Below are 22489 nucleotides of genomic sequence, written 5' to 3'. Positions count from 1 at the left end.
GAATTAAAGGTGTCTAGATGTCATTTAATTTGTTTGAATATATTACATGAATTAACTATATTCAGCCGAATTAATGTGTCTTGTTTAGTACATATTTAATTTGGCTTAATGTTAATTAGTATGTTCATATTATGTTCAGCTGAATTGAGTTAAATTAATGAGGTTCATTTGTTTTATTTAGGTTCAGCCGAATGTGGAAGATGCATGGGAAAGGTTGGCCGAATGTGGTGTGCAAGATGCATGCATGTTGGATTCAATGCACCTAATGATACATGCATGAATTACATTAAAAATGGTGTGCTGATTATTGAAGTTCTCTAAGTGACCATTCGGCTAAAGAGATAGTTTTTCAAGCTGCCATTATTTCCTTCACATTGCTGGATACATTTTGGCCATTCGGTTCTTGGTGTTCACATTTTAAGGCTCTTCAAAACCGTCCATTCACACCTAATGTGGCTGTTCAAGTGCCCTCTTTATTATTGATAATTTTTCAGCAAGAGTTACCTATTGAATGATCAATTAAGCTCATCAGCTGAATGTAGCTGCTACATGCATTCCCAAGATTCATTTGCTTAATATGGAAGCTTCATGTATGGTCACCATTCAGCCGAACCTACATTGGCCATTTTTGTTCAATGTTTGCTTAGAAACTAAGTCTAGAATATGTCCATTCGGCTACTAGGCATTAGGCTATAAATAGTTACTCATTTTCTTGTAAAAGGACTTTTGACAAATTTCTGAATGAAATATCATTTTAGTGAGGCAATTCACTCTCTTTATTCTCCAAAGCTCAAATTGACTTATCTTCAACAAGTGGCGTCAATCTGACTTTGTTTCGAACTTATCACCATTGGTGTGGCGTTCTTCATACCGTAGGTTCCTATTTTGCTAAATAGAGGGTCTCGGTTTTATCCCAAATCTTTTCTTTCTTTGAAACCTTAAGCCCCGGGTCCTTATTTGCTAATAAGGGTTCGACTTATTTTCATTGAAATATCCAGCAAACAACACTCTATCAAACTCCCTTGTTTCCCAAAGCCATTTAATTTTAAACACCAAGACTTGAATTTATTTCAAGGCCGACACTACCTAATTTCGATCAGGAAATATTACGACTCGTTATTTCATACGAAACGAGCTCGTATCAATGGTCATACATGCACTTGGCCGAACATTCACCTAAGAGATTCAAGCCCCCCAACCGTCCATGCACCTTCAAAATTCATGCTTGCTTTTAATCTCCATATGTCCATTGCGTTCCTACAAGAAATGTGAACATAATTAATTCAAACTAATGTGAACACAAATATCAACATTAAATTCGGTTATGACAAATTTAATTATCATCAATAAACACTTTTAAGACATACTTAATATAACTAATGTGAACTAAATTTAATATGTAGGATATTAATTAACTAATTATTGAACTTATTAATTAAAAAGTCAATAGTGGTCAAATGAATTCAAAGTGAACTCCATGAGTTGATGGTTAATTCATGAGTTAAACCCGAGCTGGGCCTAAACTCGTGAGCTGATAATGAGCTGGTCCCGAGCTAATGAGCTGGTGTGGAGCTACATGGGAGCTAACTTGAACTGAAGGTGAGCTTGGTGAGCTGAAATGAACTTGTAGAAAAGTTCGGCATGGATTTCCAAAATGGCCACTAACTGGTTCGATAGGTCTAGCATTGACATCATCCCACACATGCTGAACTAAAGCTATAATAGCTTCTTTAAATTTTTTTGCACGAGCCCTTGTGATCGGCCCTTGAGGTAGCACCATTGGATCTCGGCTTGGACTTGGCTTATGGGAAGCCGTGATCGTATCAGAAACCGACCACCTAGACTAAGGTTAAGCCTTGGCCAATCTGCTTACGAAATCACAAGAAAGGTAAAGAGAGGGAAAAGGCACGAGTGTTGTGAGAGCATTAGAGTGTTGAAAAAGCCGATCTTGAGTGCAAACACGAGTGTGAGTGCCATTCAAATTTTCTTGTGAGTGACTAGTGAGGTTTGTGGTAAGGTATTCATTTTCTGTTTTGTTTTATTCATTTTTCTTTTCATTTATTAATCATGTCTTGAGAAGAGTTTTCAGCCTTTGAATTTCAATATTTTTTGAAAGAGATGGAGTGCATGCTCGATCGAAAAATCAAGCCTGTCCAAGAAAAGCTAGACCATCGAGTAAGAGTTCAATGAAAGCAAATTGTTCCAAGTCAGAAAAAGGAGTCAAGAACATCACGGAGACACACATCTGATGACTACTCGAGAAGAGATTTCTATCGTGATACCTATTCGACAAGAAATTCGAGTAGAAAGAAAGAAAGCTTCGAGTCTAAGGTCTTTCGAGATAACGAACGAGGGAGCCCAAGTAACTCTTCGTATGCATCCACGAAGACTCATTCTCAAAGAATTGATCGTGAACTCTATCTAAATGATTTCACATCTTTGGAACAAAATACTTATCATGCTGATTCACTTGTATTATCTTCAAGTTGTAAAGAAAAAATGAGAGAAAAAGAAATAAAAGAGAGGCAAGAGGCGAGTAAGTGAGAAAATGAGAGATTCTTGAAAGTCATCGAAAAAGCCATTGAAAAAGAAAAAGAACAAAAAGAGAGTGAAAGAAAAGAGAGGAAAAAGATGATCATGAGAGAAAACGAGTGGATTCTAAAAGAAATCGAGAGAAGCGAAAAAGAAGTCAAAAAAGAAAAAGAGTGTGTGCAAGAAAGTAAGAAAAAGAGAGTGAGCAAAAAGAAAGTGTGGAAGAAACGATTGTTCTTGAAGAAAAAGAAATGAAAGAAAAAGTTGATAGAGAGCAAGAAAAAGAGAGTGTTGTTTCCACTAACCAATCTGTGAGTTCTTCTTGTCTTACCTCTTCTTTTCAGGTTCCTAACAATTCGTGTGACGAACTTCAACTTCAATACTTTCCCGAAGAGAGATGCTTTCGTATGATCAAAAAAGGAAAGGTTGAAGATAAAATCCAACCGCAAGTATTCAAAGATAAGGAATCTTTAGAAATCAAGCCACGGTAAACAAGTTTGAAAGTTGTCGGTAAAATTTTCGATGGCTTAATTTATAAAAGATCCCCTCATTTTGATTTAATTAACCCTTATTCTTTGTTTGTGGTTGATAAGTCCATTCTAAGAGGGAGTATAAGGCGGTGTTCTCTTGATTTGTTTTGTGGTGTAAAACTTGTTGATGATGTCCGATTAAATCGGCAAGCACATAATATCATCTTACATGGTAACGATTCTTCACGAAAGACATTTAAGTTGTTTGATTGTGGTGATTATGTGAATCAACTACTGCCTTGTGCAAAATCTTTAAATTTATGCCCATCTGTCCTGATGAATGTAAGGAATTTTGATTATTTGTTTTTGTATATGCACAAATTCTTTTGGATCAGCATGTTTGAAATCATGACACGCATGAAACCTTTGTTGCTGATACAGGGTTGCGCGCAGACCAAGATCGAGTTGCCAAGTCACGGGAAACTCCTACGAAAACCCTAAACAATCAGATCTGAAACGAAACAGAAAATTAAAAGATTAGAACTTTGAATTTCCATATCTGAAATAAATTCCCCAAATCAACAAAGAATCAAATTGAGAATAGAAATAAGTGTTAGGGTTCTTGAACCCTCAAGGAGATTGTGATTCTACCCAATTGAACACCAAGATAGTTTTCCCCAAATTTCGACAATCTAATTTCACCCAAAAAGAGTATGGAAAACCCTAGAAATTGGGGATTTTTGGGCTGATTCCATAAGATAGAAAAAGGCTGAAAACACAATAAGAACAGAAAATAGATTAGATAATGATTCAGTACAAGTAGAAATAAAGAAAGAATTGACAGTAAGAAATTAAAAGATAAGTCCTAAGAAGCCTTGAAATCTCGAAAGATCTCACAACTCCCTTCAAACGGCTCTAATCTCCCCTCCAAAGAATATCAATGGCAAGAAGAAGGTTGAAGATGGCTCCCACAATCAAAAGATTGTTAAAACAACTTCTAAAGAAAACTCAAGAGAGAAATCTTGGAGAAAACTCAAAGAAAATTCTGCTCTCAACAAATCTGAAATTTTAATAATAATGATAAGTGTTTAACAAGGTGGACAGCCATACCTTTAAATAGGCCTTATAACTAGTCCTAATCTAATTAGAAAACTAAAATAAAAAAAACTCCTAATTATTTTAATATGGAAATTCGGTCAAAGGTCATTTTATCTGGGACTCTTGGACTGAATATTGACATAAAAATTTAAACTAAGTAAATAAATAAATAAATAAATAAAAATAAAACTTTACAACTTGGGCCACTTTGACAATTTGGCCTGATTTTCAACTAAGTATGGATGGATTTCTTGATTGGGCTGGAAATTTGCTTATTGGGCCTCGCCTTCAAGAATTTGGGCTTTTGTGACTCGTATCATTCCCCCTTCCTCAAAAAGATTCGTTCTCGAATCTGAAAAATCAAATGAACTCGACTTTCCTCTATCGAACGGGACTAATGGCAATTGAGTCCACTGAAAAGAATAGCCATGAGATAGTAAATAGCAACGGAAACAAGCTTGTAATCCAATCATAAGCATAACAGAACAGGTATAACGCATGTGAATGGACAGATTCAGATTACCATGCAAACAATCTAATTCACTCACCACTGCCTCGTCAAATATTTGAAACAAAGATGGACATGTTTTAAGGCACTCAGTCGTCTCACATTGTTCCCACAAACCATGAATAAATTGCGAGTAATAAATCAAATGGTAAACATAATCGTCACAAGTAGGTATTTGAAAAGATTCACATGGTTCACAGAGTTGCATAATCATACCATGCATTAATCGACGGTCTATAGATTCACTCACACATGCATTATCAAAAATAAGAATCTTTTTATCAACCATCAAAACAGATAGATCATCAATAAATAAAATAGGACAGTCAAGCACGTTTCGATCTAAGTGTTCATCAACACGATCTTTGTCGCTATCCGAGGAGTACAAAAGTGTTTCAAAGGTTTCAAGCATCTTACCTTGATAAGCAAAAGAATAAGGGTCGATTTTACCTTTTTCATTTAAAACAAACCTTCGCTCATCCGGGGCATAGTGTAGTCGAATCTCCGTTGTTGAGTTAACCTTTGTCAAATGGAACTCAAACTTCATGTACAACCACATAAACTGTTTAAGGCACAAATATAAATTGAAAACAAATTTGGAAAATTTCGTTACCTTATTCTCCAAAATAGATTTGGACAAATTCGAGGATTTTACACAAGGTAAATCAAGAGAATAACAAATCATGCTTCTTTTCATAATGACTTTATCAACCACAATCGAAGAGTAACTGGTACGGAGGCGCGCGCGGACCAAGATCGAGTTGCCAAGTCACGAGAAACTCCTACGAAAGCTCTAATCGAACAGATCTGAAATCAAAACAAAGAATAAGATTAAAAACAAATCAGATTAAAAAAGAAAAAGAGTGTGAGCTAGAAAAGCATATCGAAAAAGAGAGCGAGAGAGTAAAAGAAACAAGTGACATTGAGTTTTCAAAAATAAAAGAGATGAGGTAAGAGAACGGGAGTTTGAAAATGAGCTAGAAAAAGAAACGAGTGAAAAGGAAGAAAACGAACACGAAAAAGTGAGGAGTGTTTTTACTAACTATTCTGTGAGTTTTCCTTGTATTATTTCTTATTTTCAAGTTTTTGAATCTAATGTGATCCCGGCTGCATCATGTTTCGGTACAACTCAACGACCTCAGAATTGGCCTAAGCTCGAGGAGCCAAGTGCAAAATGAAGCTTAATTTCAGCTCAATGAGCTCAATTCTAGCTTCTTCAAGCTCGTCTAGTTTAACCCGAGTTCATTTAGCTTAACTTCAACCCATTTTTGATTTGTTGGAATAAGCATTTAATTTGCTGGAATAAATTTAAATAATATTTAGTTTAAGTATTAAATGTGTTTAGTTAATATAGTTTAATTAATTAAGTTGCTGGAATAAATTACTCATCTTAGTTAATTAAGTTCATCTTAGTTAATTAAGTTGCTGGAATAAATTACTCATCTTAGTTAATTAAGTTCATTTTAGTTAATTTAGTTGCTGGAACAACTTAGTGTTAAATGTGTTTATTTAAGTTTATTGATTAAGCTTATTAAGTTTAATGAGTTTAATGTGTTTTAATGTGTTTGATTGTAGGTGACTAATTAGTTGGAAATCGTTATGTACAAGGGCTGTTACAGAGTGATACGATCACGGCTTCCCATAAGTCAAGTCCAAGCCGAGATCCGATGGTGCTACCTCAAGGGCCGATCACAAGGGCTGGTGAAAACGATTTAAAGAAGCTGTTATAGCTTTAGTTCAGCATGTGTGGGATGATGTCAATGCTAGACCTATCAAACCAGTTAGTGGCCATTTTGGAAATCCATGCCGAATTTTTCTACAAGTTTAGTTCAGCTCACTGAGCTCACCTTCAGTTCAAGTTAGCTCCCATGTAGCTCCACACCAGCTCATTAGCTCGGGACCAGCTCATTATCAGCTCACGAGTTTAAGCCCAGCTAGGTTCAAGCTCCCTTCCAAGTTCCATGTATAGCCGAATGTATGTGGGAGGACCCTTGGAGTTTCTATGCACCTATTTAGCCAAGAGACATGATACGAACCGTCTCGGGAAGAGTCGAGTCGTATGTAGATTGCCCAACCGTCTACAAGAAGTTACGTTAGGTTTAGTTGAGTTGATGGTATAGTCAAAGTAGAAAGAGGGGTACGAATGGAATGGTAGGAACGAAAGGGTAGGAACAAAAGGATATGAACAAATTGGTCAGTTTAGGTTCAATTAGGTAAAGAAGAGAACGGGTTTTAACTACTAAAGGTACTTTCAAGAACCAATGCCGAAATGGTATCGACCCGTTGATTAAGCCTTTTGAGTTCGGTTATAGGTTTGGTAAGGGAAACCTTGACCCTGGTACGGAGGCGCGCGCGGACCAAGATCGAGTTGCCAAGTCACGAGAAACTCCTACGAAAGTTCTAATCGAACAGATCTGAAATCAAAACAAATGATGTGACCACGTCCCAAGCACCACCAAGCTTGAATCTTGTTTCCCTTGAGCTCCCAAAGGGACCAATGACTCGAGTTAGGTCCAAGCAAATTCATGAAGCTATTTTAGCTTTATTGTTCAAGTTTTGGAAGGAGAATCAGCTCGTTGAAGATGGGGAAGCTCGATCCAACTCCTTGAAGAAACCATGTGATACGGCCACGCCTCGGGCACACTTTTGGACCAGCTCCCTAAGCATTGCTTGCAAATCCATGCAAGCTGAAATAGTTCAATTCCTTTTCGTTGAGCTCCGTTTAGCTCGTTTCCAGCTCACTCGAGCTCAAGTCAGCTCAATCGAGCTCAATTTAGCTACAATTCAGCTCATTTATTTTATTGGTTGAATAATTAGAGTATTTATTAACTTAGTTTAAGTTATTACAGCTCATAATTATGTTTTGATTTATTTCATGTTTTTAAAGTTGTCTTAGCCGAATTTAATATGTTTAGCTTAAGACTTTATTAAATCTGTCCAGCCGAATTTATGTGTCATGTTTTATTCAAGTTGTCACAATGTTAATTAGGATGTTCACATTATGTTTTAATTAAGTTCATTTGTCTTATGTAGGTGCACCCGAATTTGAAGATACATTGGGCAGATTCATGCATGTAGATTCAATGAATGTGAAGGTACATCCCTTTGGACGGCACATGCATGTAAGGAATTAATGCAAGGTGCATGCATAGAAAGGTTCAATGGACGGCAATCAAGAGGCATTTGCATGTTCATGATGGTCATTCATGTATTTGAAGATTCATGGATCAAATTAATGATGGACCATGCATTGGACGGTTCATGTATTGATCATGTGTTCACACCTTGTGTTCACACCATGATGACCTTTCAGTTGGATGTTCACACACAAGAGTCTACTCAAGTTCCTTGTTCACACCAAGTTTGATCCTTCATGAAGCTTCATTTAATTAAGCCACTCATGGTGAAACAACATGAATTAAAGGCTCCATTAAAGGAGTTAGCCGAATCTAGCCATGCATGCATGAAGAACATTTATCCAAGTACATCAATGCATATTCATGAAGCTAACCACTCACCTCCCATTCGGCCGAACATGGACAAGAACATCATTGGACATTTTTCTAGAAGTTTCATGTTTTAATTAGGTACATTACTTAATTGTTAAGTTCATGAATGGACTATTCGGCTAGCATAAGATACTAGTATAAATAGTTGGTTATTTTCAATTGTAAGGGACTTTTGGCCATTTTGATAATATATTGAAGATTTGTGAGATTTTCTTCTCTCAATTTCGTCAAAGACTCGTTGGCTTATCTACTAGTTAGTGGCGTCAACCTTGCTCTTTGCAAAACTCGAACTTATCACTTTCAACCCAAAGTGTGGTGTTCATTTGATACCGAGGTTCCTATCTTTGATAGATAGTGGGTCGAGGTCCTTTTTCATCCGTTTCATCCACCTTAAAGACATATAGATTCGGGTCAACATTTTCCTTAGTGTTGGTTCATTCTTGTTTTTAAGCCTTTCTTTCCATTTCACCTTAAACCGAAAAATTCCCTACCTTTAATATTTGTTTTTCCTTCTTCTTAGCCGAAATACCTTACCAACCAATTCCTTTTTAACCTTAAATGAACCATAAACATCTTCATTGAACAAATATAACTCTTTGATTCAAGACGAACAAAACTTCATCGTTTGGACGATCGGGCAACGAAAACGACTCGGATTCATCAACGAGGCTGGGGCGTATCATTTGGTATCAGAGCTGGTAAAAACGAGAAGTACGAGCACTCAAAGTCAAATTGAAATAGGTGCGTAAAAAAAAAGTTCGAAAAAAAAAATTGAAAAAAAAAATTAAAAAAAAATTGCATACGGTTTAGGTGCGGACGAAAAGAACGTGAAATATCCGTAAAAAAAAAAAAAAGAGTCTGGAGACACTTCAATAGAAATTTTTCCAAAATCTCATTTTACACCCTTTTATATCCCCCGTAGTGAAATTTCACGCAATTAAAAAAAATTTCGATATAAAAAAAGTGTTTCGAGTTTGTAAGTTTGGCATTTTCTTCCATTCATTTTCTAAGCCACACTTAGCCTAAAGCTTTTCTTGTTTCTTTTAGCCTACCCGTAACCTAACATCAATCCCTTGTAAAGCCATTTGAAGCCGACCCATTGAACTACGATAAGGTCACGACGAGTCGCTTACGAAATCACGAGAGGAGATTGAGTGGAAAAAGGCACGAGTGTTGAGAGAGCATTAGAGAGAAGAAAAAGCCATTAAAGAGTGTAAACACGAGTGGAGTGTTATCCAATTTTCATTGTGAGTGAAACGTGAGATTTTTGTGGTGAGGTATTTACTTTCTATTTTATTTTAATCAATTTTTAAAAAAAATGTCACAAGAATTTTCCGAATCAGATTTCCAATATTTGAAGCAAGAGATACGTAGAATTGTGAAATCAAATTTTGATAAATTGCATGATCGATTGGATCGAGTGGAGGAAAGAGCCAGACGAAAACAAAATCCACCAAGTCGAGAAACGGAGTCGAGATCATCACGGCGATACGCGTCCAAAGACTATTCGCTAAGAGATTCTTATCGGGATTCCTATTCGTCAAGGAATTCAAGACGCGACAACCTAGAGCTTGCAACTTCTCGACATGACAAACGAGAGAGGATGAGTTATTCATCGTATGACTCAAATAAGTCCTTCCCGGAGGATTGTTCCCGAAGAAATGGACGAGAAGCCTATGAAAATATTTTCTCTTCCTTCGGGGCAAATGATTATATTTTTGATTCTTTCGTGTCGACTGCACATTGTAATGAAATCGAAAAAGCGAGAGAAAAAGAAAATGAAGAGAAAGAATTCGAAAAAGAAATTGAGATTGTACAAGAGTACGAGTGAGAAAAAGAAATCGAAAGAAAAGAAAAAGAGATTGAAAAAGAAAAAGAAATCCAAAAAGAGAGTGAGGTCAAAAATAAAAGTGAAAATGAGAGAGGAAATGAAAAGAGAAAAAAAGAAGTTGAGATTAGAAAAGAAACGAGAGAAAAAGAGATAAACGAACCAGAAAAAGTGAGGAGCATTTCGACTAATCCATATGAAACTTGTTCTTGTTCTGTTTCTTCTTTCCAGGTGCCCGAGATATCAAACGATAATTTTCAACTTCACTACCTTTCCGATGAAAGACATTTTCATATGGTCAGTATAGGTAAGGTTGAAGATGAAAACATGCCTCAAGAGTTCAAAGGTAAGAGAGGTGAGGAAATGTTAACGATCGAGTCACGACCCCCAGGTTTGAAAATTGTTGAAATACTTTTTAGTGACTTAATTTCTAAACGCTCTCTTTATTTTGGTCTGATTAATTGCTACTCCCTGAATGTGGTTGATTTTTGTTCCAATCAACAAACCAAAGGTTTAATTTTGCGTGATGACGGTTTTTCACGAAAGGCGATTAAATTCTTCATTTGTGACAATTTTGTGCACCAATTAACGCTTTGTGGAAAATCTATGAATTTGTGCAAGTATGAATTGATGAATGTAAAAAGTTTTAATTGTTTGTCCCTGTGTATGCAAAAATCCCATTGGTTTAACGTGTTTGGTTTAATGAAATTTTTGCTACATTTTGGCATGAATACTCAAAATCAAGTTTTTAAACCCGGAATCTATTTTGGTTCGTTTTATGGGAAAGTCAAGCTTCATCAATTTTGTGTGAACAATTTCTATTGTTTTGATAATTGGGTGTTGAATAAGGAACTGAGGTATGAAAAATTTGATTTCAATTTAAATTCATTCCTTAATCCATTTTTGTGGTTGTATTTGAAGTTCGCATTTCATTTCGTTAAGGTTAATTCAGCCACAGAGATTCGACTAGACTACATTTCCGAGGAGAGAAGATTTATGATGATCAAAAAAGGTAAAAATGATCCTTGTTTTTCCATCCCTCGAGGTAAACAAGGTATGATTTACGACAACTTTAAAATTTCTCTGCCTTATTCGGTTGGTAATAAAATTTTTGTTGAAGAATTGGTTGTTGCAAGGAATTTAAATTGTGATGTGTTTAACTGTTCAGCTTTATTTAAAAATGATCTTTGTTTTACTACTTTTAAAGGTAAGGCTCATGAACTTTTTGAAACATCGTTGTTCTCTTTAGGTGGTGCCAAAGATTGTTTTGTTGATTTGATTCGTTATTCACATATTGGTTATGACTTGTGGAAACGATTTGAGACATTTGATTGCCTTAGAACATGTTCATTTACGTTTCGAATAATTGACGAGGCATTAACAAGTAAATTAGTTTGTTTGCATGGTTGTGAACATGTTGCTTTGCATCCGTCCACTCCCATGGGATTTTCTTATTCTATTTTGCTTGCATTTGGATTACAAATTTATTTGAAACCATTTTTGTTAACTCATGGTTATTCCTTTCAGTTGTCCCAATTCCAATCCATCCCGTTCGACCGAGGAAAGCTAAGTAAAAGTTGCTGCGATCGAGTGAACCAATGGCTCGATTTGGGGACAAATCGCTTTAAAGAGGGAGGGGATGATACGGCCACGCCTCGGGCACACTTTTGGACCAGCTCCCTAAGCATTGCTTGCAAATCCATGCAAGCTGAAATAGTTCAATTCCTTTTCGTTGAGCTCCGTTTAGCTCGTTTCCAGCTCACTCGAGCTCAAGTCAGCTCAATCGAGCTCAATTTAGCTACAATTCAGCTCATTTATTTTATTGGTTGAATAATTAGAGTATTTATTAACTTAGTTTAAGTTATTACAGCTCATAATTATGTTTTGATTTATTTCATGTTTTTAAAGTTGTCTTAGCCGAATTTAATATGTTTAGCTTAAGACTTTATTAAATCTGTCCAGCCGAATTTATGTGTCATGTTTTATTCAAGTTGTCACAATGTTAATTAGGATGTTCACATTATGTTTTAATTAAGTTCATTTGTCTTATGTAGGTGCACCCGAATTTGAAGATACATTGGGCAGATTCATGCATGTAGATTCAATGAATGTGAAGGTACATCCCTTTGGACGGCACATGCATGTAAGGAATTAATGCAAGGTGCATGCATAGAAAGGTTCAATGGACGGCAATCAAGAGGCATTTGCATGTTCATGATGGTCATTCATGTATTTGAAGATTCATGGATCAAATTAATGATGGACCATGCATTGGACGGTTCATGTATTGATCATGTGTTCACACCTTGTGTTCACACCATGATGACCTTTCAGTTGGATGTTCACACACAAGAGTCTACTCAAGTTCCTTGTTCACACCAAGTTTGATCCTTTATGAAGCTTCATTTAATTAAGCCACTCATGGTGAAACAACATGAATTAAAGGCTCCATTAAAGGAGTTAGCCGAATCTAGCCATGCATGCATGAAGAACATTTATCCAAGTACATCAATGCATATTCATGAAGCTAACCACTCACCTCCCATTCGGCCGAACATGGACAAGAACATCATTGGACATTTTTCTAGAAGTTTCATGTTTTAATTAGGTACATTACTTAATTGTTAAGTTCATGAATGGACTATTCGGCTAGCATAAGATACTAGTATAAATAGTTGGTTATTTTCAATTGTAAGGGACTTTTGGCCATTTTGATAATATATTGAAGATTTGTGAGATTTTCTTCTCTCAATTTCGTCAAAGACTCGTTGGCTTATCTACTAGTTAGTGGCGTCAACCTTGCTCTTTGCAAAACTCGAACTTATCACTTTCAACCCAAAGTGTGGCGTTCATTTGATACCGAGGTTCCTATCTTTGATAGATAGTGGGTCGAGGTCCTTTTTCATCCGTTTCATCCACCTTAAAGACATATAGATTCGGGTCAACATTTTCCTTAGTGTTGGTTCATTCTTGTTTTTAAGCCTTTCTTTCCATTTCACCTTAAACCGAAAAATTCCCTACCTTTAATATTTGTTTTTCCTTCTTCTTAGCCGAAATACCTTACCAACCAATTCCTTTTTAACCTTAAATGAACCATAAACATCTTCATTGAACAAATATAACTCTTTGATTCAAGACGAACAAAACTTCATCGTTTGGATGATCGGGCAACGAAAACGACTCGGATTCATCAACGAGGCCGGGGCGTATCACCATGCACCTTAGTGCAAGCTAATTTCAGCTCAATTCTAGCTCCCTTAGATCAATTCGACTTCAATCAGCTCACTTGAGCTCAATTCCACCTATTTGAGCTCAATTTAGCTTCTTTCCAGCTCGTTAATTTTATTATTTGAATAATTTGAGTGATAGTTTTATTTTAATTATTTTTACTACAGCTCATAACCGAATTTTCTAGCTCAATTCAGCTCATCAAGAATTTTGACTATCATTGAGCTAGCCGAATTTATTATTAATTATATTTTATTTATGTCTTTATTTTAATTTGTTAAATATGTCTTGATATTATTTAATTTAAGCTGAATGTACCTTGAATCTAATTTGTTTATATCTTTTGTAGGTACATCCACATGTGGGAACACAATTAATGAGGATTCATGAACATTTCTGGTTCAATGTATGTTCGGGTACATGCATGACTACCTACAACGAATGGTTGCCTTAAAGATGATGCATGAATAATTCAATATAATGAATGGAAGAGTGCATGAATATCCACCTACATGCATCGGTTGCTGACCATTTAATTTCCTATGCACCTATTCAGCCAAAAGACATCTTTTGAAGTGTCCATTCACACCTTGCCCGAATCTAGACAAAGCTATTGGCATCCCATGCATTCATCAGCCCTCAAGTACATTTCCTTACTCATGAAGTTGGCCATTGAACATCCATACAGCCGAATTTGGACATCACTTTTAATGGATACATTTCTAGTTTAGTTTTACACATTTAAAGCCGAATTACTTAGTCTTTAAGCTTGTTTAGTATGACTATTCAGCTATCATCTGAACTCTATAAATAGTTCATTTCTCTTTGTAAAAAGGTTAGACATTTCTGATTATTAAACTTATTGTGAGGTTACCTCCAATCCGATTTCGTTTGAGTCTCGTCTGACTTATCTAGCTCGCTAGTGGCGTCAACTCGACTTCTTGAACTTATCACCATCCTGGTGTGGCGTTCATCCACCTTTTTATACCTTTGGTTCCTACCTCTCTATAGGTAACGGGTCAAGGTCCATCTTCGACTTCCATTAAACCCACCTTAAGCAATATAAGACTCAGGCAATACTTTTTAGTATTGAACATTCTTGACGTTTAAGTTTTATTTTTCCATCCCCATCAATTACCTTTTTCTAACCTACCTTGTTTCTATTCTAAACCGAATTTATCAACACCAAACCACTCATCTAAACCCTCTCAAAGCTTCCGCAACCCTTAGCCTAAATCACCCAATTTTGACAACTCCAACTACTCCTCGTAGACGATCGGGCAATTACGTGAAACGACTCAATTAATCTGGGCCGGATCACATCAACAAAGAATAAGATTAAAAACAAATCAGATCTGGAAATTAAGATCCCCAAAACAATCAAGAACAGCCAAGAATCAAAGATCTTATGAATATAGATGTTTTCGGAATGCAAAAACACGAAATCGATCTCCAAGATTGATTTTCAACAAGCCGAATCTGTCCAAGAACTAAACCGATGAATAAAGCCCCAAATTCCAGCAACTTAATTTTTCCCAAAATTCCAGCAACCTAAAACAATCAGTTTTGACAAGAAGAATTCGACAAGATTAATTGGAAAAGATAAGTTTAGTCGAATTTGGCTACCAAGAATGAGTACCGATCGATCTTTTTGAGTAATAAAGATGGCTGGAAATTCACAAGAAGAATAAACAAGTTAGATCAAAAGAATCGGCATAAACAGAATTTAAAAGAAAAGAATGAACAGCAAGAAAGTAAATTGAAGTCCTAAAGATCCTTGAAATCCCGAAAGATTTCACAAATCTCTTCAAACGGCTCTAATCTCCCCTCCAACGAATATCGGTGGCAAGAAGAAGGTTGAAGATGGCTCCCACAATCAAAAGATTGTTAAAACAACTTCTAAAGAAAACTCAAGAGAGAATTCTTGGAGAAAACCCCAAAGAAAATTCTGCACTCAACAAATCTGAAATTTGATAGAAAAAAATAATAATAAGATGTTTTTACAAAGGGTGGCTGGCCAATGCTTATATAGGCCTCCAACAAATCCTAATCTCACAAGTAACTAATAAAAAATTAAACCTAATTAAAAAAATAACAAGGTAAATTCGGCCATGCACTTATATGGGCTGTTTTGGGCCGATTTTTATATGTAATGCTCCTAAAGATTAAAAAATTAAATTAAACAAGTAAGATGTTTACAAATTGGGCCCTTTGACATTTTGGCCTGATTTTCAACTAAGTATGAAGAAATTTCTTGATTGGGCTGGATTTTGGTTATTGGGCCTCGCCTTCAAGAATTTGGGCTCGTGATCCATCTCCTACCAAAATTGGGTCGTTGACGCTCGTAATGGAGATCCAATGCGTTTTGGCTGCAAGATTTGGTTTCTTGGACCAAGATTTCCAAGATTTGAAATCTTGATTTTCTTGATTCTTGAAATCTCTTCGAACAGCAAAATTGGGCCAAGATTCGATTTCTTGATTTTCTTGAAAACAAGAAAGTGAATCTTGATTTTCTTGTTCTCTCGTGTATGCATCTAAGGCCTTGCTAACAAGCTCTTGAATGGTCCCATTTAGTTTGGACCGCATTTGTCGGGCATTTGATCTCGTTATTGGGCCTTGTGGCAATTTGAGCCCATCACGTTCTTGAACTTGGATTGGGCCTTTATGACTCGTATCATTCCCCCTTCCTCAAAAAGATTCATCCTCGAATCTAAAAAATCAAATGGGGACAAGTCAGCCACATTAAAAGTAGAACTTACATTGTACTCACCAGGTAGATCAATTTTATAGGCATTATCGTTGATCCGCTCGAGTACTTGGAAAGGCCCATCGCCCCTTGGGTCCAACTTAGTCTTCCTTTTTGTAGGAAATCGTTCTTTCCTCAAATGGACCCAAACCCAATCTCCGGGTTCTAGTACAACCCGTTTGCGCCCTTTGTTTGCTTTGTTGGTGTTGGCGTCATTTGTTTTGGCTATTCGCTGTCTAGCCTTCTCATGTAAAGATTTCACCAACTCAGTTTTTTGTTCGCCATCTAAATTCATAACGTGTTCAAGAGGTAATGGCGCAAGATCAAGTACTGTTAGTGGGTTAAAACCATAAACAAGTTCAAATGGGGAATAACCAGTTGTAGAATGAATAGATCTATTATATGCAAATTCAACAAATGGTAGGCATTCTTCCCAATTTCTAATGTTCTTTCCCACAACAGCTCGTAATAAAGTCCCTAAGATTCGATTAACTACTTCAGTTTGACCATCAGTTTGGGGGTGACATGTAGTAGAATAAAGCAATTTAGTACCAAGCTTACCCCACAATACCTTCCAAAAGTGGCTAAGGAATTTGACATCTCTATCAGAAACAATTGTTTTAGGGATGCCATGAAGTCTTACCACTTCTTTAAAGAATAAGTCTGCCACATGTGTAGCATCATCTGTTTTGTGACAAGGAATAAAATGTGGCATCTTTGAAAACCTGTCAACAACAACAAATATACTATCTCTTCCTTTTTTTGTTCGAGGCAAACCTAAAATAAAATCCATGGATAAATCTACCCAAGGTGAAGTAGGAATCGGTAGAGGAGTGTAAAGGCCATGAGGCAATACCTTAGATTTTGCTTGTTTGCATGTAATGCACTTGGAACATACCTTTTCCACATCCTTCTTCATATGTGGCCAATGGAAGTGTTCTTGCAATATGTCTAGTGTTTTGGCCACTCCAAAATGTCCCATTAATCCCCCACTATGGGCTTCATGAATCAACAATTCTCTCATGGAACACTTTGGTATGCATAACCTGTTTAAACGAAAAAGAAAGCCATCTACAAGATAAAATTTTTCAAAAGCAGTATGTCCACAATTCTTATAGATATGGCTGAAGTTAGTATCATCATCATATAACTCTTTAATATGTTCAAACCCTAAGACTTTAGCATTCAATGTAGTTATTAAAGTATATCGTCTAGACAAAGCATCTGCGACTACATTATCTTTACCTGTTTTATATTGAATCACATAAGGGAATGTTTCAATGAATTCTACCCATCGGGCATGTCTTTTACTCAACTTACCTTGTCCCTTTAACCATTTAAGAGACTCATGATCTGTATGTATGACAAACTCATTAGGCAGCAAATAATGTTGCCATACTTGAAGTGCACGAACTAATGCCAATAGTTCTTTGTCATAAGTCGAGTAATTTAACTGTGCACCGTTCAATTTCTCACTAAAATAAGGAATAGGTTGCTTATCTTGCATTAAAACGGAGCCGATTCCAATTCCTGAAGCATCACACTCAAGTTCAAAAGTTTTAGCAAAATCAGATAATTTAAGCAAAGGAGCAGAACATAACTTAGCTTTTAGAGTTTGAAAAGCTTTTTCTTGGGTTTCACCCCATTTGAAACCCACTGATTTCTTTATAACTTCAGTCAATGGGGCAGCAATAGTAGAGAAATCTTTCACAAATCGTCTATAAAAACTGGCTAAACCATGGAAAGATCTCACCTCAGTTACCGATTTAGGAGTCGGCCACTCCTTAATTGCCTTAACTTTGTCCTCGTCGACATGAATACCTTGAGCACTAACTATGAAACCTAAAATATTAGTTTATCACAACAGAATGTGCATTTATCAAGGTTGGCAAATAATCTTTCAGTTCGTAGAATATCCAAAACGGTTCGAACATGGAAAACATGATCATCTAATGACTTTGAGTAAATTAAAATATCATCAAAGTAATCTACTACAAATTTACCCAAATGTAGCCTCAAAACATGATTCATTAATCTCATAAATGTACTAGGTGCATTAGTAAGGCCGAAAGGCATAACTAACCATTCATACAATCCAAATTTTGTTTTAAAGGCTGTTTTCCATTCATCCCCTTCCCTCATTCGAATTTGATGATAACCGCTTTTTAAATCAATTTTTGTAAATATTATTGAACCATGTAATTCATCAAGCATATCATCAAGTCTAGGGATTGGGTGTCGATACTTTACCGTTATCTTGTTGATTGGGCGACAATCAACACACATACGAAACGTACCATCTTTCTTTGGCACCAATAAGACAGGAACAGCACAAGGACTTAGGCTCTCACGAATGTACCCTTTGTCTAGTAATTCCTCAACTTGCCTTTGCAATTCCTTTGTCTCCTCGGGATTGCATCTATAGGCTGGTCGATTTGGGATTGAAGCTCCGGGTACTAAGTCAATTTGATGTTCTATCCCTCGTAAAGGTGGTAAACCTTTAGGGGCCTCACTAAAAACATCCTCATAATCCTGCAAAAGAGATTGAAACACACTAGGCAAATTTTCGTTAATGTTAGATAAAGATAAATAATTTTGCCTAAACCTCACAAGGATACAAGGCTGTTTATTAAGTAGGGCTCTCTTCACATCTTTTTTTGTTGCCAAAAGATTTTTTCCGCTCATTTTACCACTAGAGGATTCACTCACCTTTGGGCTTTTTAAATTTTGACTTTTTCCACTACTATTAGCCTCTTTTCTCTCTGTCTTTTGTACTTGCTCTTTCTCCCTTACCCCCTCACAAAATTTTATCATCCTCAATTGATCTTTATATACATCAGTAGGATTTAAAGGAGCAAAAGTGAATTTCTTGCCTTTAAATACAAGGGAGTATCGATTAAGTTTACCTTGGTGTGTAACATCGTGATCAAATTGCCAAGGTCGTCCAAGGAGCAAGTGTGCCGCATGCATGGGGACTACATCACACCATACGTCATCCTCATAATTGCTGAGTTTAAAAGTGACCAAGGACTGTTTCGTAACTTTAACTTCGGAACATTCATTAAGCCACTGAAGGTGATATGGCTTAGGGTGTTTGGTACAAGGCAACTTTAAAGAATCCACCAAATAACTACTCACTACATTCGAGCAACTCCCACTATCAATAATGAGTGAACATAAGTTACCTTTAATAAAACACCGAGAATGGAAAATATTGGTCCTTTGGCTCTCATCATCTTTCATCTGAATGTTAAGGGTTCGGCGAACTACAAAGCAATGGAAATTAGCAAAGTCCCTTTCTTTTGGTGGTTCGACCAACTCTTCGCCATTATCACTGTCATCCACAAGTTCTGGCATATCTGGATCTGTTTTATCAGAGTCGGAAGTGTACTCACCATTATCTTTCAGAAGAAGTAATCTCGTGTTAGGGCATTCCCTACTATAATGACCATGCCCTTTGCACTTAAAGCACTCAATCTCACGAGTCCTCTTCGCACTCGAATCTCCTAAATTGGGCTGCTTAGAAGGTGTTTGCGTTTTAACAGGAGCCCCTTTTTTCCAATCTGATTGCTTGCTTCCATTACTCAAAGAAGGCTTGTTAGTAACGAAAGGTGGTTTTGAGCTCTTAAAATCAGAATTGGAATTGTTACCTCGGTAATATTGCGAAGTCGAGAAGGAACCAAACCTTTGTTCCTTTAGTTGTTGCTCGATCTCAATGGCTTTATGAACTGCTTCTTCCAAATCAATGTAAGTTTGTAGCCTCAATGTATTAGCTATCGGCCTGTTCAAACCATCAATAAATCGAACCATAGTTGTTTCTTCATCCTCCTCCACATTAGCTCTCTGAATGAGCATCTCCATCTCTTTAAAATATTCATCCACTGTCCTACTACCTTGGATAAGTCTTCTCAGCTTTGTTTTAATTTCTGTATAGTAGTGAGGTGGAATAAACCTTTTACGCATAATCTGTTTCAACTCATCCCATGTCGAAATCTCACCTTCATAATTCCGATGGCGGTTTACCCCAAGTTGAGTCCACCAACTTAATGCATAATCAGAAAATTCCAGTGTTGCTAACGCTACCTTTTCATCATCCGGACATTTATAATACCGAAACATAAGTTCAATCTTAGATTCCCATTCACAATAAGCGTCAGGATCATTCTTGATACGAGCACGCCCCGTGAACTTCATCGAGCAAGTCTGTCAAGCCGAGCATTGACATGTTGGCAAGCTGATCCCAGCTCGTTTCCAGCTCCACGAGCTCCGTCTAGCTCAAATCCAGCTTATTCAAGCTCGATCCAACTTGCCTGAGCTAAACCGAGCTCACTCCTAGCTCATATTTAGCTCACGAGCTAAACCTTAGCTCAACTTCAGCTTAGGAGTTTAGCCTCAGCTCAACTTTAGCTCACGAGCTAAAACTTAGCTCATTTTAGTTTAAACTCGGTTTTGTCTTTAATACATTAAATAAAATTTGCACATATTCATTTAAGCATCAAACTTGTCTTATATTAATATTTGTTATTAATATATCATTGTCATTATATAAATTGATTATGTTCACATAGCCGAATTAATGCATGACATTAATGTGTTCACATCATGCCGAATTTATGAGTGTTCATGAGATGTCTTAATGACTTGTTTATTTCATGTAGGTACATTCCTTTGGACGGTACAATGTATGAATGAAGAAACATCTCTTTTGGGCATTCCACACTCATGAATGAAGAAGTATTAAATGCTGGTGCATGTACGGCTAGATGCAATGTTTCTACAAATTCATGCATGTGTCGAATGCATGTATGGACAGTAAAGGCTAGTCCATGAATGGATAAAATGCATGGGATGATAGAATGCATGAATGGCTTAAGTGCATGTATGGTGGCTGTCTCTTAACTTTCCAAGGCACTTATTCGGCCAAGAAGTAGCTGCTAACTAATTCTATGTTGACCATAGAGCTCCTTGAACATGTTCACACTTTGAATTGACCTATAGGCTATTACACATGCATGGATGGGTTCAAGAACGTCCAAGGGAAGGAATTAACTCAATAATTCAACACATTGATTGAATTAAGTGCATGCACAAAGGGGAGAACGAATTTATTAGGTCATGCTGCCATTTATGAACTTACATGCCATTAAAGTGTTTAATTATGAAGATACATGTTCCATACAAGTGCATGAACGTCCCAAGGAGATGAATGCAACCTTTTGGTGCACATACAAGTCACTTGAAGCCTTTCTTTATGACTAAGCATTCATGCACAAACCAAGGGGGAAGAAAGTGTCCATTTAGCTAGTGCATGAATCTGCCGAATTTATGAACTATTTTAATACATTAGTGTGAACGTTTTTATTATTGTGTGAACACCTAGATGCCGAATTTGAATGGTCATCTATGTGCCTATAAATATTTGTTTTCTTTCATTTGTAAAGGACTTTTGACTTTTGATCATTTGAATGAACTTTGTTCAAAGAGTGAGTTTTCTCCTCTCTAAATTCGTACGAGTTTCGATCTGACTTATCTAGCGTGCTAGTGGCGTCTATCGTTCTCTTTTGAACTTATCACCTTGCTTTGGTGTGGCGTTCAACCTTTTACAATTCCGCAATCCCACCTTGAACCAAATAGAAATCGGGGTGACACTTTTAGTGTTGAATCGTTTCTGGTGTTTAAGCTCATTTATCCATTCCACCGACTATCCTAGATTTTACCCAACTATAATATCTTTTTACAAAACCGAGCCTTCATTTATCAACTTCCATTTTTCTTATTTTTATACTTAAATCGAGCCTACTACCCTTATAAATTTACCATCACCTTAGCCAACCTTTAAAACCATTTGAAAGCTTTCGCATCTTTAGCCTTATTTCATCCTATTTTCGATAACTCAACTATTCCTCGTCGACGATCGGGCAATCAAGTGAATCGACTCAATTAATCCGGGCCGGATCACATCAATTCTTACCACGAAATTGGGGAATTGTGAATTTCGGTTTTGCCAAAGAAGGTTGCCCACGATCATGAAAATCATCATCCCTTCTAGTGACACGTCGAGGGCCGCGTCTCTGGGGTTGGTTATCCCTATCTTCTTTGATTGGATCTCGATATTGAGGTTCTTGATTCAATTGCACCCCATTGATGGTAGCAGTCAAAGCTCGAAGAGCAGCAACCTGTTCATCCAACTGTTGTTGGAATTTTTTAAATATGTCACTATTATTATCACCTATAGACATTTTTTTTAAAACCTGCAAAACACTCAACACTCAAAATAAAAGTTATCAAACCTCACCGTTAATCACTCAAAAAGAAAAAATCAAATTCTCAATGAGGTCGAATTCAATCTTGTGAGTTCTTTATCAGAGTTTATATCAACCAATTAGAGAGTGTGAACCAAACTACCAAAGAATCCTAATTTGCACTAGGATGCCAAAAACTGACGAGACACCAATTGATTCGTGTTGCACCGAGGAAGAAGTTGTGCACACGTTTAAATCCTACTAACACAAGAAACAAGAAGGTATTAGATAACGTAAAGGAAGAATAAAGGTAAACAGATGAAAACCT

This window comes from Gossypium hirsutum, chromosome A11 (assembly GCF_007990345.1).
Source record: "Gossypium hirsutum isolate 1008001.06 chromosome A11, Gossypium_hirsutum_v2.1, whole genome shotgun sequence".
Taxonomy (NCBI): Eukaryota; Viridiplantae; Streptophyta; class Magnoliopsida; order Malvales; family Malvaceae; genus Gossypium; species Gossypium hirsutum.
The sequence above is the reverse complement of the archived record's forward strand: the minus strand, read 5'-3'. Positions refer to the sequence as shown.